The sequence below is a fragment of the Artemia sp. Qi Xiang Cuo genome, chromosome 4, assembly GCF_049724085.1.
Source record: "Artemia sp. Qi Xiang Cuo chromosome 4, ASM4972408v1, whole genome shotgun sequence".
Taxonomy (NCBI): Eukaryota; Metazoa; Arthropoda; class Branchiopoda; order Anostraca; family Artemiidae; genus Artemia; species Artemia sp. Qi Xiang Cuo.
Genome location: NC_142797.1, coordinates 25,028,823 through 25,043,093, shown reverse-complemented (window position 1 = coordinate 25,043,093; position 14,271 = coordinate 25,028,823). Strand labels below are relative to the sequence as shown.

Below are 14,271 nucleotides of genomic sequence, written 5' to 3'. Positions count from 1 at the left end.
GCAAGGAAGCGCCGCGGGCCGGGAAGCGGGGCCTGCTGCGGCGGGCCGGGGGCAGGGGGCATTAAATAGTGGAATTTGATCTGCCTTGCATACACACACATTGAAAATTGTTTGTGATATAGAAAAAAAGACTTTAAAAAACACTCATTACCCAACCCCCCCCCCCACTCACCCAATTTGTACTTTTTTTTAAATGAATTTAAGTTAATTTTTCTAGACCGAGTTGTTTTCTGTACTCTATACATTCAACTCGGTCTGAAATCAAATAATGACCGTGTGGTAGTACCATCACACCAACCTCAAGTACATAGACTTTGTCCGATATGGCGTTTTTTTCAACTCTAACTGTTTAGTTTTTAAATTGTAAAGAGCGAATCGCCATGACTTTCGCTCTTGGGACTAAACTACGTTCCACACAGTTTCTATACACACTCATATTGAAATTATTTTTTACAAAGTGTGTAGGTACCCCCTTGCAAAATTGTTTGATATCCTTGTTGTGCATTTCCACACAGTATACCTTCGGCCCAGGAAACAAACCACTGGATATCAGATCGCTACCCGTTTCAGATTTTAATATTAACAATTGATTTGGGGCCTGGCACTTCACTAGCTCTGGGTAGCGGGATTCATCCCAATTTGTGTAGTCCATTCGTGAGCTAATGTACTCGCCATTTTCCAAATCATTCAATTGATTTTCGGTTTTGACTTTTAACAGGAGTGAATCAGTGTCCTCGTAATACACTTGAACTTGTCCCTCAATCGGCCATTGTACCTTGCATACATTATAATAAAATGACAACATGGGTTTCTTAGATATTTCAGTTATTGCACTCCCACCTGCAATATTTTTATTTAAAACAATGTTTCTTTGTTTGCAGTCTAGGAGCAACATATAAGATTCTATTATTCTGAACGGTGTGACATTAGAATCTCTAATGATTTGAACAAAATCTTTGAAATGGGTACAAAGTCAAAGCAACTTCTGTGTCGTACGCATTTGCACATTATACCTAAAGCTTAATTCAAAATAAGTTTATAGCCTTCTTTTTCAACTTTCATTTTCGCTTGTGATCGCTTACTGACAAAGGTGTCAATAAACGTTTTCATGTAAGGCTTTTGATCAAATTGGAGGGCTCTATGAATCTTTTTGAACTTGAAACCATTGGACACCATCCATTTCAATAGCACGTGATGAACAACGATATTCTGTTTCGGTTTGAGGTCGGCAATTAGTTTTTGTTTTGAAGGTACCCAGTGCATACTCCCGTCCTCTACTAAAGATAAATTGTAGGGGCTCAGAGTCCCTACCCACCGGTCTATTTATGCACGAAAAACAAAGTCTTTTACCGAGTCATAGATTTTCATGGATATTTCACCGTCAATTTAAAAAAACCATCCCTGTGCCTCATTCTCCTCAACACTAGCACTGTCGGGGAAATTCGAAGCACACGGATTGTCAAGGCATTTATAATTGCCACACGGCAAACAGTAGTGAGACATTGCCGACGGGTAAAGAGAATTCACATCCAAAAAAACTGCGTCCGACTTTTCATCGGTGTGTTGTCCGGTCGGATCAGTTTTAATGATACGGTCTCCATAAAAAACATACCCACCCCTCATTGATCTCTCTACAAACAGATGCTGATCCACATCGGCGATCAGACCTATTTCTTCTTTGCTGATTTTAAGTATCAAGTCTATCTCCAGATGAGGAGTGCAAAAATAATAACCTAAATACGACCCAAATTCCCCGTAGATTTTATCCGTATTTTTGCACACAATGTCCAGAAGAGTGAGTACGTCACTGGCCAAGTAGTTTACAATAGTCCCATTCATTTTTACATCCACCCTTTGCCCAAACCCTCTTAGCAAATTCGTAGTCGCTAGTGGTGCACTCACTCCCAGTAAGAGAATTGTAAAAAGCTTCAATGGGCGGTAATGACACCTCGTCTAGCCTCGAGCCAGAGTTGTAATAATCATATGGATATATACCCTTACACGTTAATAAATCATTCATTTCATCATCGGGGAAGCTCTGTTTGAGGAGGGGGAAGCAATCAAAATTGTCACTTTTCTGCACCTGAATCAATTGACTTAAAAATTTTGGGAAGAAGCTGAAAGAGTCTTAAAAACGGATTTTATTCAGGCACGTGTTACCCTTGTCAACTGTTTTCCACATGAATACTAGCAGCAGTAGCTTCTCCAACGATTTGGGAATGGTAATATATGAAAAAAAACCACATATCCATGCGTCATCTACAACTCCACTCTTGGTAATGTGGGCCAATGCTGGTAAAACCAACTTAAAGTCGTAATTGGAATTGTTTATAAAACAGGCAAGAAATGTTGTCGTCTGACGTTTAAATTGCACGACTGATGTGAAACCCCACTAAAGTTACTCCCCCCCCCCGATGTAATTTCCTGCCACAAATGATCATGGTCGATCATCTTCCTCCTCCCCCCATTCCCAACACCATCATCAAATTCTCCCTTGCAAACCCAACACATTTTACGATTTTTAATGGCCGATCTGTCATCTGGTGGTAGGAGCATAGGATAGTTTGTGTAACGAAGGCTCAAAATTGCACCGTTCGCTGTTTTGATTAGACTAACCAATGCTGAGCGCATGCAGTCTTCACCGTTATCCAACATCTCAACTACATCCAGCACTTGCATGGTATTATTGGAATTTCGTTGCGCTTGAGCGTAAGAGAACCCTTTGGCTTCATGTATTTTAACACGAGTTGGATTTGACGAATTGTACACGTCTTTGACTTTCTCTTCGCCGTCTAAAGTTATCTTATTGCTCTGCAGGAGCGTGTTTTGGAAATTCTTAAAACGTAAGATCACTCTATCTCTGCTTACCGTCTCCACAGCCTGGTATCCATGACGTTTACAGTGTTTAATGTGATTGTTTAACTTTAACCCAGAATCGACATCTTGAGAGGCGTGTTGGACAGTAATAACACACAGCCTCCCGATGTTTACCCTGATATAGAACCCTACTAATATCGGTAATTGGATTAAAATGACCAATTGAATTGGGGTCTGTGGGTGGGGTGTATAGAAGCCACACCCAATGTTCCACTGCTTCTATTGAAGGAGCCCGCACTGGAAATAATACAGCCTTCTTATCGGAACGGTGACCCTCCTCAAATTCTGTTTCATATTGTAACACCGTGATACTAGTCTTTATATATGCGTTAACCCACTCAAAAATATATATTCATTTTAGTGTCACGGAAAATTGACAATTCAAACAATTAAAATCTACTATTGGGAACTTTGAACTCACCCTACCATTAACTGCCATTTTATCCAACTTTTTTTTACTGGCATCTTTTCGAAGTGGTCTGTAGGCGGCAATTAAAAATGCATACTTGAAACACTGTAGCCTCGTATCGAAACAGATTCGTTGTACCCCCTGGCATCCCTCTAAATCTGAATGGTATTTTAATTCAATTGCCCTCCCTCCCCCATGTCCACCACTTAAAATAAAATCCTTTTTAAATCTACAAATATTAACATTAAAACTTTCAATAAATAAAACCACCGAGCCACTACCCCCCTCGTTATAATTTTCCCACTTAGTTTGAATGCTATTAACCCAATTTAGAAAAACCTCCTCATAATTTGATAAATTCGGGCGAATTGCCAACATCTCTGTTTGCAAGTATTTCGAATACAGCTCGCTCGCATTTTCATTTAAAAAAATATTTTTAGTGCTATTGATGCTTTTAAACTGACCCCCCCCCCACGCCCCCATCTGTTGTTCAAGAATTGCTCAAATCTTACTATTATATGAATGTGTAATGCCCGAGAGATCTGTTATTATATCCCTCGACACTAGAGAGTTAAAGGGGTCACTGAATTTGGCGCTCTAGACTTTTATGTGGTGTAAGGCAGAGTTGGACAGAAAAAAATCTAGAAGAGGTGGTACTTGTGTTGTTGCTGTATCGTTACCACTACTACTACTATTACCTGTATCATTAAGCGGAATGTTGGGGGGTGACATAGAATTGTCAATAGCACCACCCCCTGTCTGTTCAATTGCAATGTATGGAGATAACATGAAGTCTTCTAAGTCAGTTAGTATGTATTCCAAGGTGTTTGGGGATAGCTGATCAATCCAGCCTGTATTGTCCTGTGACGGAATTTCCTTATGAGGATCCGGTTCAGATGCACTAGTACTAACAACACCTAAATGCTCTCGCATAAAGCTATCTTTCCATTCCGGGTCTTCCACCATTTCAATGTCACATGTTAAATCGTCTAGGCTGGCCATGTCTCCAAAACAATCATTTAGAAAACCCCTATGCCACTCCATAGTGTCTAGAACTAATGCAGGTTAATCTCTAAACTCCATTGGTGCGAGGGATGGTTCAGGTCCACCAAAAATGGATGCGTCATAATTCGATGAGAAGGCCGATGCTAATTTATTACTTTATAGAAAGAAAGGTTTGTTTTCTATGTGAAAAAATCATAATTTTATAAAGTTAAAAAAACATTTCAATTTTTCACCCCCTCCACAAAACTTAAGTTCCTACCTCCTAGCATTATTTAAACTAATTACTTGCCCCCACCCCCTCCCCAGAAAGTTCAGAATGACGCAATACCCAATTTATGCTGAAGCATTTCAAGTCGTATGAATACCCTGATATTAAATAAGTGCCATTTTTCACACCTCCCTCAGAACTTAATTTCCCCCCTCCTAGCATTATTTAAGTAAATACTTGGCCCCCCCCCTCCCCCAGAAAGTTAAGAAAGAAGCAAAAGTGCTTTCTTTGACAATTAAAAAAAATTACATTATATTCAGCTATCTCTGAGGGGAGCAGATAAATTTAAAACAATGGTTGGGGCGGGGGTTAATATTTTAATATCTCTGACACACACTCACTCTTAAAGTGTTGAAAAAAATGGCGAAAAGAAAAGACTAAAAAACAAAGTTGAAAAGAAATAGGTAGATATTTCTAAAACCAGGTAGAAGGTAGAGGTAAAATGCTCACATTTCCAAATTCAGACTGCAGTTGAGTGCCAGATGGTCCTGGCAAAGCATGATGGGGGGGTAGATGGGACGGTGACATCCGTTTCTTGAGTAGACGGGGCTGATGCATTATGAGAAGCCATCCACTCGCTTTTCAATTTTCTGCCAGGTTGCATAGAGGTTTGTGCAGAGCTGACCCTGGCGTGAGAGGCTCCTGGCATTAAAAGTTGTGCGGTCATTGGCTGGTCCAGAGCATGTGTAATGGAACCAGCATATCGTATGATGGAAGGCCTTGCAGCTTCCATCGATGCGGTATCGTTCCATCTTGCTCTCTTTTCAGGGGGAGAGTAATTGTAGGAATCCTCCTTAAAAAAAGAAGAAAAATTTAGATTGAAATAATCACTCCTCTTTTACAGATAAATTGCCCTCTGAAGTTGATTCTGATGTTTGTAACGCTCCATGTCTTAGCGCTTTAGAAATATTTAAAAAAGCTTCTAAAGTAAAATGTTGGAAAATTTTGAGTTTGGGGGGAAGGGGGATTTCGAAAACATCTTCCCATGATATAAATTGTCCTCTAAAGTCGATTCTGATGTTTGCAGCACTCTATGTCTTAGCGATTTACAAATATTTAAAAAAGCTTCTAAAATAAAATTTTGGAAAATTTTGAGTTTGGGGGGAAGGGGGATTTCAAAAACATCTTCCAATGACATAAATTGTCCTCTAAAGTAGATTCTGATGTTTGTATCGCTCTATGTCTTAGCGCTTCGCAAATATTTAAAAAAGCTTCTAAAGTAAAATTTTGAAAAATTTTGAGTTTGGGGGGAAGGGGGATTTCAAAAACATCTTCCCGTGACATAAATTGTCATCTAAAGTCGATTCTGATGTATGTAGCACTCTATGTCTTAGCACTTTAGAATTATTTAAAAAATCTTCTAAAGTAAAATTTTGGAAAATTTTGGGTTTGGGGGGGAAAGGGATTTCACAAAAATCTTCCCATGACATAAATTATCCTCTAAAATCGATTCTGATGTTTGTAGCACTCTATGTGTTAGCGCTTTACAAATATTTAAAAAAGCTTCTAAAGTAAAATTTTGGAAATTTTTGAGTTTGGGGGGAAGGGGGATTTTAAAAAAATCCTCCTATAATATAAATTGTACCCTAAATTAGATTCTGATGTTTGTAGCACTCTGTGTCTTAGCGCTTTAGAAAAATATAAAAAAGCTTCTAAAATAGAATTTGGGAGAATTTTAAGTTTTGCGGGGAGGGAGATTTCAAAAACATCTTCCAATGAAATAATTTGTTCTCTAAAGTCGATTCTGATGTTTGTATTGCTCTATGTCTTAGCGCTTTACAAATATTTAAAAAAGCTTCTAAAGTAAAATTTTGGAAAATTTGAGTTTGGGGGGAAGGGGGATTTCAAAAACATCTTCCCATAATAAAATTTGTCCTCTAAAGTCGATTCTGATATTTGTAGCGCTCTATCTATAAGTGCTTTAGAAATATTTTAAAAAGTTTCTAAAGTAAAATTTTGGAAAATTTGAGTTTGGGGGGAAGGGGGATTTCAAAAACATCTTCCCATAATATAATTTGTCCTCTAAAGTTGATTAGGATATTTGTAGCGCTCTATGGTTTTTTTATGCACAGTTGCAACTAGCTACGAGTAAGTTTGTTAAAGGCGAGCTAAAATCCAAAATTAATACAAAACTTAAATTTCTTCCTAAGAAAATATTTTGAATACGATTTGGCTGTACATCAATTCTGAGTTTAGTGTACTATTCTTTAATTAATGATTTTAATATCAACTTTTTAGTATGCTATAACGTTAGACCCTATTTTAAATTGACAACATTGTTCAAACATCACTTTTGCTTTGCATTTCAAAGGATTTACTCTCGTCTAATTTAACCAAAAATACAATCTCTTTTTCAAAGTGTCTTACACAAACACATGTGTCATTAATCTATGCAATAAGAGAACCGTGTGAAGTCTGTTTCCAAAACCGACCCTTTTTGTAACATGGGTTATAAACACAGGTGGTTTTATTTAAGTCGATAAGGAATGTACACTCTCAATGCATGAATGGGAAAATGACTTTTTTGAACGAAATAACTAATTCTAATGAATTAAACTCGTAAACCGTGAGGAGGGGGGGAGATGGGGATCTACATAATGGAAAAAAGAGCGTATTTTACGTTTTCTAGCGACTATAAACATCATATTGTAGAGTTTGTATTGTGGGGGGGAGGGCTATGCCCCCTGAAATTTGAATTTACTGGAGATAAATTAAGAAAAATTACTAAACTGTACTCACATTATAAATCGAAGTAGCCATAGCTTCAAAGTCAATAGTATTAAATGTATTATCCATGGTATGTTAAAACATTATGCAAATTTAATCGTAATGCATGCCCATTAAATACAAAATCTCAAGGACGAATGAAAATCACTCCTTTTTATTTGAATCCAATCACCAATCAAGTTATTGTATATGGAGTAACCTTCGATGTCTCTGATTGGCCCTAAAAACGGATGTTACCTCAAAAACTACTCTGGTTGTGTTATAAAATCTCGAGTATACTCTCAAAACATGTTTGATCACTTTATAGGTATCCCAGCTTTTTAAAATGTCCAAGTGAAACTGTAGTGCATATTCTTGTGAAATTGGTATCAATAGCAAAAAGCCAGTCTAATTGTCTTCTACAACCTTGACTATAGTTTCAAAACGTGTTTGGCCACTTTATAGGCATATAAGGATTGGTCGCTTTTTACAATGTGCGCGTGAAACTGAAGTGTATATTCATATGCAATTCCATGTATTTTTCAGTTCAATAGATAGGTTACTACTCCTCTCCTCCGTTGCCCGTGTTGGTTCTTTTATCAGTCTGAATTTATTAATTCATCCGAACAACTTCCTAAGAGAAGTATGAGAATTCGGATCTAAGCCCCTAAAAGCACACAAACCTATAATAAGTCTAAGGCGTTTATCACCTGAGAACCGGTAATTGTGCCCGCCTGTTGAAATTAAATATGCAACAGTTCAGGAGTTACTAATATAAAACTGATGGTAACAACTTTTAAATAAACTGATGAAAATGTCTTTTTGAACTAATTAGGAAAAAAATTAAAAGTCAAGTTGTTCCTTTCAAAATCCTCTACAAGTCCGTGTTTAATTTATTAAACTTGTATTTACCGTCTCCTCATACAAGTTGAAATGGAATTTGCACGAAAAAGTCAAATTTAGAAAGCCAAGTAAAAAATATAAAAAAAATAGCAAACTCAGAGTATATTGCTAGATCAGGGGGACAGATAGAAACCAAAATCGATGCCTTAATGCGTCTGTTTTCGCCATACAAGCTAAAATATATAACATGGAAGAGATAGCCGGGATTGTTTCTATTCCGTTCCCCCTTAACTTTTTAGAATTCACAATTCCCAGTTTGTCATGCGAAAGCGTGTTGCAACACCTTAGGACAATGCGTTTTTCACCTTGTGTATCCACCGAGAGGATGTTATCACATGAAGGACATGCAGGATGAATAACTTGAAGAATTGTGATTGATTTGCATTTAAAATAAGAATTAAAACTGTCAATTGAGTCATAGAATTGAAGCAGTCACATACGGTAGTACTATTACACAAATATTACATAAATATTTTAAATGCAGAAATTTTGGTACATTTTTGCAGCTAGGACTGCAACTGACCCCCCCCCCCCCCCGTGCATCTGAACCCTCATGCAACTGAGCCCTCTTTAACTGAACCCTCATGCAACTAAACCCCCGTGCAAGTGAACCTCCGTGCAAGTGAACTCTCCGTATAATCGAACCCTCGTATAACCGAACCCCCATACAACTGAACCCCCTAAGCTATCTGATAAATGGTGCTTACCATAGAAGTTACAGCTAGCTGGCTACAAAGTGTTCGTGGGGCATAGTGAATCACGCTTTCTCTCCTCAAATTCATGTCAGTGCTGCCAGTCTCATGTTTGAGCTTTGGTCGTTTTTGACTTGACGCCTGAATATCTGAGTCCTGGAAATAAAAATTAATTTTTTAGTTATTCACTAGGTATTTAAGTACGATGTATGAAAAAAAAAAATACAATTTCAACTATTAGCTACATTTGAAATTTATTCAGAATGATAATGGTGGGCACCCCTTCCCCCAACTCCGCTTTTTTTGTCAATAATTTACCCCCTTAAGTAAATATATACGCGTACATATAAGGATCGTCTCAATTATATATGACATGGAAGATATTTGCCAGCCGTTGAGTTGAAAATAGACATTGTTACGAACGCTATTTTACTAAGATATCCCTATACCTGGCTATCTTCTTTGAAACTTATGAAAAATGTACAGTCTAAAGCATTTCAAGTCAGATTGTTAGTGGGAATTAAATAAGTGCTACTTTTACACTTCCTTCAAAACTGAATTCCCCCTCCTAGATCTATTTTGCACTCCAATTATTAAGTTCGGTTAAGCTATGAATGCATATAGGCATAAAAGTGCATTTTTTTGACGCATCAGTCACACACCCTCCCCCACAACAATGAGTCACCGGAATGTCATACAACACTTTTTTTTAGATACGATGTATGAAAAAAAATACAATTTCAACTATTAGCTACATTTGAAATTTATTCTGTATATTAATGGTGGGCAACCCCCTCCCATAAACTCTTCTTTTTTTTCTTCAATAATTACCCCCTTAAGTAAATACACACGCGTACATACAATGATCGTCTCAATTATATATGACACGGAAGATAATTGCTATCTGTTGAGTTAAAAATAGAAATTGTTGCGAACGCTATTTTACCCAGATATCTTTATACCTGGCCATCTGCTTTGAAGTTAGTGAAAAATATACGATCTGAAGCATTTCAAGTCAGATGTTTACTGGATATTAAATAAGTACCATTTTTACACTTCCTTCAAAACTGAATTCCCCCTCCTAGCATTATTTTTAACTCCAATTATTAAGTTCGGTTAAGCTATGAATGCATATAGGCATAAAAGTGCAGTTTTTGTTGACGCATCAGTCACACACCCTCCCCCAACAATGCTACAACAATGAGCCACCGGAATGTCATACAACACTTTTTTCTAAGTACGATGTATGAAAAAAAAATACAATTTCAACTATCAGCTACATTAGAAATTTATTCAGAATATTAATGGTGGGCACCCCTTCCCCCAACTCCTCTTTTTTTCTCTACAATAATTAGCCTTGATTATTGACTGAGTTGGAAAATGATCCTCTCATTAAGTTTGCTTAAAGCGCAGTAAAATTTAATCTCACGAGAAAGCACGTAGCCTTTCTAATCAAAACAGCTGTTATGAACATGTGAATTTTATCATAGATGTATACTTTGAAAGCTTGCATAGTTACAGAAGTTTCCTTTCTGTGTGAAACTCAAATTATAGATAGGAATAAAAAAAGCTTATATTAGTCTACGAATAATGTATATTTACTTACCAATATAATTCTTTTATTGTCCATTAGAATGAGCGAATTGATTCTTATATGCTTATTACAACTGCTACTAATCAACTGACACTGAATGATCAATTTGTTCGATATATATAGCAAAAAAAACATGATTATAAGTAGCTGTAAACCGGTATTTCTAGAATGAGACCATTCTTTGATTACACAATTTGACAATTTCTAGTTTTTGGTTTAAAAAAAGAAAAAAGAAAAAAAAACATATCATGATAAAAGTGCTGCAAAAACCCGTCTGCTTGCATTATACAATCTCAATTATACTTTCAAAACGTATTTGTTCAATTTATAGGTATATAATATAAAATGATTGGTCGCTTTTTGGAATGTGCACGTCAAACTACACCGTATATTCGTGCCTCAGGCTTGTGTAATTGCATGTGTAATCACCATCAATAGGACTATCACTATTGATGTGGCTGGATTTTGTGAGCATGGGAAAGAATTTGATGTCTGTCGAATCACCTTTCTGTGGCATTTGGTCCCTATTGATGGGGGGAGAGTATCTTCGGGGGTCAGAAATCTAGTCAGTTCCCTAAACCCACAACTGTTTACCCAGTTTTGTTTACCCTACAAAAGCTTAACTTGACCAAATTATTGTCCCTGGGAAATTACTTTCTCGCATTACCAGTCATTACTTATTCCCCTCAAACATGTACCCAGTAGGGCCATACTCCATTCTTACTCTCAGTTGGCATCGACATTTGTCCTTCATTCGAAATCCCATGGGGAGAGATCCAAAAAAACTTATTCTTGTTTTCCTCAGATTTGCACCCATTCCCCTGTACCCCAATCGTTTATAAGATACTCTGTATCTTTTGCCACGAGTAATTTAAACTATGCAAAGGGGTTCTGTTTTAATTCAGTTGGGGATTTGTCTCCACTGATGAAAGTTAAAAGGCTAGTGGAGCCAGTCCCTCACGACGACTGGTATCGTCTCATATGCCAGTACTCTATTCTTTGATTCTCTGAATTGTATATTTGAAAGGGAGAAAAATTATTCTTTAATCGTGATTCAAGGCCGTGATAAGTGATGATCCAGAACCCGCAAGATATTTGTCCCTTTTTAGTTTTTATATTTTGCTGGTTGATTGTCGGCTATATGAATTCCCCCTCAGACCACTCTTGACGATTTCATCACTAAATTAGCACGATTATTTTCTGCTAATCTTGAAGTTTTCTTCTTTAAAATCCAAAACCTGGTTATAATGGTTTTACAGCTCATTACTCCGATTATTTTATATTGGAGACACGTCAGATGGCAGTGGACTCTGTAACAAAGCTGTTTTATAGCCACAGTTAGACTTATATTAGGATTTGTTTATTTGGTAAACAATGCGCGTTTAAATTTAATAGAAACCACACTTGTTGCTTCGTAGGTCTAGGTCTCCTTAATACCTCACATGTTATGTTAAACCCCCGACACCCCTCTCCTCCCGGAACAGCTTTGAACCCAATTCTTTTTCGTAAAAAATGATTTTAATCATAAATTGACTTAATCACCAACAGCTTAGGGCATAAAGTTGAAACTTTCAGGGCTTGATGAGAGGGTTGTTGGACCTTGATTGATGGAAAAGGGGTTGACCAACCCTCCTAGTTTGTTTTAGATCACCTGTCATTGATATAAGGGGGAAACGCCCCTTTTCAACCAAAATACCACAAAAAGATTTTTTTTTTTTAATTAAGGGGTTGCAGGTAAACCAATTTTGCAGCGAAAATGCCCACTCCCCTGTTGAAACCATTGGTATTGATCAATTGATGGTTTCAGATCATGGATATTAAGAGGGTAAGGCCGTATCAAATTTTTTATAAGGATTGGATTTAGGAGGGATTTTTTTTACCAATTATTATTATTATAATTATTATTTATTTCTAACCCACACTATACGGAGGTACAATACGTGGAGTATCACGAAGAAAAACACATAAAATACAACGCAAATCAATATAGAAATCAAAGAATACCAGTTACAGAGTAACACTTAAATTTAAAAGAAACTAAAAGAAAAGAGAAATAACATAAAAGGAGGGGGAAAAGAAGAAGAGAAAAAAAAAACTCCCAGCTTGCAGAATCTAATAAGCAGTAACGTACAGAAATATGAACACAAGCTGTCATTATTGTTATCATTAGTTGATTTTTGCTCACTCTTTACATTACTAAAAAATGTAGAGTGACCAAAGAGAGGAAAACAAACAAACAAATTAATGAAAAATAACTCACTACTGAAAAATCCTGATAAGGTGATGGTGCGGAGAAAAACGGATACAAGGGGTATTTGAAAGTTTTCTGTGTAGAGCTTCAAGTTTTACATTGATATAAGGAACAAGAAATTTATTAATAATTACCCTTTATTTAATCCAAAGTGGAAGAAACAACACAAATTTACAAAATCTAAAATAATTAATCTGGATTTTTTAAAACTCATTTTTCTTAAGAAGAGAAAAACTCCAGAAGGAAAAAGAAATGAATGGTCACAAAAAGTTGAGTAGAGCTTGGCCAACGCGAGTTTATTATATTTACCTCTATTGGCAACAATCTTAGCATATCCTAATTGAATTTTCATACTAATATCTGAGACTGCGGTGGCGCAAGCTCGGAAGAAGTAATAGAAATACCGAGCCATCGAAGAGAATCTACGAGAGGGATAGTAATGCCACAACAACGAAGGGGAGTACAATATGAACTTAAGAATCGTATATAATATAATCCGATTTATGGTGAAAGATATTAGTAAAATGTTACATTGCTGGATGATTAAAACGAATATATTTTATGTTAGATTTTATTAGCTGCAAGGCAAACGGGTGCTCCTGCACCAACTCGCTCCGCATAGCTGCCCTTTCTCAGACGGTGGATCCCTCCTACTGCGAATATTCGTAAGAAAATATATTTTAACAATAAATGGGGATCATGGAGATGTCCCAAGGGCTGAAGAACCAATTCCAGAATGGGAGGGAATAGGCCATTGAAAACTGTCTGTTTCTAGGTGGCTTTCAACTTGATTAAATAAGAAAAACAAGTTTTAAACAAGCAACATTAAGATTTAAAAATGAATTTATTAAAACGAACGAAATTATTACTTATATGAGGGGGGTTGTCTCCTCCTCAACACCTCGCTCTGTACACTATAGTTTGAATTTTGAACGATTATGAATGATGTACGATTGGAAGGTCTATTTGAGATGTCGGAGTTGGACGGGTGTTATTTGTGTATATGTTTTGTCGCTGTTTGATTACCCTTTGAGATTCTGATCAGTGGGATGTTGTGCTGGCCATTTATGTTAGGAGGAAGGTATTAGACCCCTAACCTGAAGCATCAGATGAATGTTTTTCTCCTAACCTTTTATTTCCTCTCTAAACTCCATTGTTGGGCCCCTGACCCAAATTATCAGCTAAATATCCTTTTCTTCTTTTATGAGTCTCTCTAAGCTTGTTTCTTCTCTTTTCCTTTTTTGTGGTCATCTTTTACGGGCTGAGTAACTAAACCAACTAACTAGGACAGACTGAAAAGCCAGCTTGACCCATCGTTCCCACATGCTGCGAATTGCGAAAAAACGAAATACGATATCTGCATTCTCTTTGCAAAAACATCGCAGAATATTTTCCGTAAAAACGCATTTTGAACGTGGAAAAATCGCATGCGGAATAAGTGCAAGCTAAACAAGTTGTTTTGTCTTAGAATGATTCTATCCCCAACCACAGCTGCTATTGTCCATGTGTTTCGCAGAAGGGTAATATTTTTCACTATTTTGATTGATTTTTTTCCAATCAGATTCG

The 14,271-nt window shown here is 36.8% G+C and overlaps 1 protein-coding gene across 1 annotated transcript in view; it reads left to right on the top strand.

The window, feature by feature from the left end:
- Nucleotides 1–14,271, top strand: part of LOC148952921 (uncharacterized) — a 94,215-nt gene that overhangs the window by 38,871 nt on the left and 41,073 nt on the right. The window lies entirely within an intron of this gene.